Here is a 4,244-nt window from a genome sequence, read left to right on the forward strand (position 1 = left end):
ACGCCAAAGTATAGAAAATTGTAACCAAGTTATTAACTAATAAAATTTAAAAAGTTCATCAATTATTTTCTATATTTTAATTTTATTCTCATTATAATAACTAAAACTCCTAATATACCGTATCTTGGAGAATGATTCTAGGTCATCACAAATAATTTTGGTGCAATGATTGTCATAGTTATATTTATTCTGGAAATTTTTTTAAATAATTAAAACTGAATACATTTATCAATAATCGAACATGAAACTTTAATTATAAGTAAAAAATTCAAATGCAAATAATTAAAATCAAACGATTCTAGATGTTTTCTTAATTTGGCATATTTTTTACATTTGAAAATGTATTACAAAATATCTAACGTGACAAATCTTGAAAATTGTTCACATGCAGCAACACAAACAAAAATATATTTTTCCGAATAATAAGACTTTTTTTATGTTGAAAAACCAGTGATTGGAAAATACCGCAAATTTTATTTTTGGATTGAAAATAAAATTATTCCTAACTTTGCGTGTGCTCTTCGTTTGGATCACAGTATCTTCAATATAGCTTTATATGTTTGAATAGTTTCTTTTTTTATGTGTTCCTCAGAAGTTCAACGTGGTTTACAGATTTATAGAATGAAAAGAGAATTAAAAAAAAGAAAAACAATAGCCCTTAAAAACTGTCGATTTAATATTTTAGCGACAGAAAAAATAAACCGCTTCTTAAAAAGGTGTTTAGTTTCTTACAGGAGTTCTAAGCACTTAAATAATCTTTCATGCTTTGATAAAATTAATTGTAGATGTCTATTGCAATTTTCATCTGGGATCGAATAATAATCCGGAGTCTTATATAAATCAGCGTCATAATCGGTTTACTTCGAAACGAATTTACCCTCTTTTTCTACCCTTGATTTTTCTATGCCATCCAATCTTTCCATCCACTTCTTGAAAACTAGAGTGTCGAGGAAAATAGGCCACATAAGATAGATTTTATGAATAGTGCAAACAAACTCTCTTGATTCGAATAAAAATTTCTATATTATAAATGTCACTTGACATTCTTTAAATGAAATAGATCATTATTTTGCAATGCTATTCTAAAATTATTTTTCTTTTTCTTTCAAGAGTAATGTGATGCATTTATTGAGGTCACAAAATTACCATATTATATTTATTACAATTTATTTATTTCGCAATTTTATGCATTGAAATTGTTGCATCAAATTGGCTTGCCCCAACAATCTAGAATCTAGATATTCCTTCTTAGGATCGCCTTTCTCAACTCCAAGGAAAATAGCGCAATCATCTACTGAGCATCTACAAGCATTCAGGGATTTTTTAAAGTTATACTTATAACTTTTAAACAAATATTTTTAACTGTTTATAATGTTAATGTGCTTTCGTAACTCATTGAAAATAACTTACCTAACAGTATTGAGTGAATTCGCAGGAGTTATTGCAAAAAGTCTTCGCATACTTTTTCCTTATACAAGGAGAATACCGCGATATACTTTTCTTTCTTAATATGTTCAATGCAATATAAATTAACACTGATATTATGCATTTTGAAATGAGAAGGTTGCAGTTTAAAAATAGAGCGTTTTCTTCCTTCGATGAAAATATATTTGTTTATCGACAAGTGTACCAGCTGATTTCATAAACATCATTCATTGAATATTATTATACTGCAGACATGTAAGGGGAACTCATAATAATAGGGACAATTAATAATTACAGAACCTATACTTGAAAATCTGAATAAAGTATTACCGAATAGAAATACTCTAAGGAATTCAAGAGACTCAAGAAATACGTAACGCGTATAGAAAAAGCGTTGCCTAGGAGGGTGGGGAGCGTCAAAATTCTCAGCAAAAGCGTTAAATATTTTTTGAATAACCCTTAATGTAAATTTGTAAAATTAACATTTTTAGCTTACTTCGGTGAAAGTGGACCTCTGCAAATTAAAATTAATTAAAATTAATCGAATTCAATTTAAATGTTCTGTAAGACCGCTTTAATATTATAAAATGCTTTCAATGTTCATAAATTTTACTTCTAAAAATACTCAGTGCCTTTAAATAACATTTATTCTAATAAAATTGCAGATAATATTTTAAAAAACAATATAAGCCATCAATGGTGATGACAGAACGAAAATTACAATAATCTTCTCAAGCAAAATAAAGTTCCAAATAAATATTTTTAAATAAAATCTTACAGATTCAACAATTTATTTCGATTGGACTTAAGATTCTTTTTTAAATTTTTTATATTTTACAATAATATTCATACAATAATATTCCAGTATCTTTTTCAATTCTTGCATTACACTAAGTGATATATTTGACAGAAAAAAATGCAAGTTTAGTTTTTTTAATTTCACCTCAATGAGCGAAGGAAAGTAAACATCAAAAACTTCGTTTTAAAACAAAAGTCAATAAAAAATAGATAAAGAACCGCGATTACTTAAATAAAATATAAACATTCTATACAGAAAACGAGTTTGTGGTACCCCCAAGTTTTTTATTTATCAAAAATTAGGAATCGTTTCGAAATAAAAGGAAAGGATTATTATTGTTTGAATTATTTTGAAGTCTTGAATTATTCAGAATTTTTGAATAATTTTCTGATGGTTTAAGCTGTTAACCTATTTTTAATTATTTTAAATACACCTTCGTTTTCCAATTTACCTCGAATTCTGTTTATTATCTTGCATTGCTTTAAATTTTTTGGGTTTTTTAATGCTTTAGAATACTTTGAATTCTGTCAATAATTTAAAAATTCTCTTAAATTCTATTAAATTCCTTGATTTCTTTTAAATGTCTTAAATTAATTTTAATTCTTTAAAATTCTTTTTAATTTACTCAAATTCCTAACAACTTCTTGAATTCGTTAAATTACCTTTTTAATTATTTTGAATTCTCTTGAATTCACCTTGAATTCTGTTAAATTGTTTTTAATTCTTTAGAATTTTTTTTTAATCGTATTGGATTCTTTTGAATTCTTTATAGTGCATTAGAATTCTTTAGAATTCTTTTTAATTCTTTAAATTCATTTTGAATTCTTTTGAATTTTTTGGAATTGTTTAGAATTCGTTAGGATTCTTTCGAATTCTTTTGAAATCTTTGGAATTATTTTGATTCTTTGCGAAGTTTTTAAAATTCTTTTGAATTATTTTAATTATTTTGAGGTAATTTCGATTCTCTTGAATTTATCTTAATTTGTTTTTTTTTGGATTCTTTTGAAACCTTTGGATTCTTTGAACCATTGAGAGATTTTGAAATTTTTTAAATTAAATTTTTCATTCTGTGAAAGTCTTTCGAATTCCTTTGAATAATTTCTAGTAATTTTAGATTCTTAAAATTTTTTTTTATTTCTTTAAAATTATTTAAACGTTTTTTGGTTTTTTAACTGTCTTGAAATTTTTGAGTTGAGATAAGTTATTAATCTTTTGAATATTCTCAAATTTTTTTAATTCTAAAAAATTATTTTGAATTCTTTGTAATTCTTTCTGAATTTTTAGATTGTTTTCAATAATTTCGAATTTTTTAGACTCTCGAATTCTTTTGAGTTGTTTTTATTTATTTCGTTAATTCTTTGGAATTATTTTGTAGTTTGTTTTGGTTTCTTTTGAAGCCTTTGAAGTCCTTTGAATTCCTTTGGATCCCTTTAAATTCTTATCAATTACTTAGAATTCTTTTGAAGTCATTTAAATTTTTTTATAATTCTCTTAAATTCTCTGGAAGTTGTTTAATTCCAAAATTCTGATTTTCATTAGAATTTCTAGTATCTAGACCCTCGAGACTTATGACCTAGGGCCCAGAAACAATACGTCACTGACATGAGGGTTTTCTGGCAATACCGAGAACTAGAAAATGGGAAAGAGGATGGAGGAGAGATAGAGAGAAAGAGGGCGAAATAGGGGGATCCTAAATACGATATAGTATATAAAATATATGCTGTAGAGTAAGCGGAAAGACGAGATGTAGCTGCATATAAGTAGTGGCAGTGGGCCATCGATCGGGTGCGCTGCTATTGCTGTAGAAGCTGACCCTTCTGCACACGCAGCTTGTGATGCATTTTCATGAATTGCTCAATAAGCAGCTGAAATATTTGAAATTACTTTCACTCTCACTGTCACTGTATGTTTAATTCTAGACACGTGGAGCTTTTTATTATCCGCTTCTCTCGCTTTTCCCCTCATTACCTTCCCAAGTCCAGAGCCATCTTACCGAGAGCAGTGAGATTGCTTTTATCCA

Source organism: Belonocnema kinseyi, chromosome 4, assembly GCF_010883055.1.
Source record: "Belonocnema kinseyi isolate 2016_QV_RU_SX_M_011 chromosome 4, B_treatae_v1, whole genome shotgun sequence".
Classification (NCBI taxonomy): Eukaryota; Metazoa; Arthropoda; class Insecta; order Hymenoptera; family Cynipidae; genus Belonocnema; species Belonocnema kinseyi.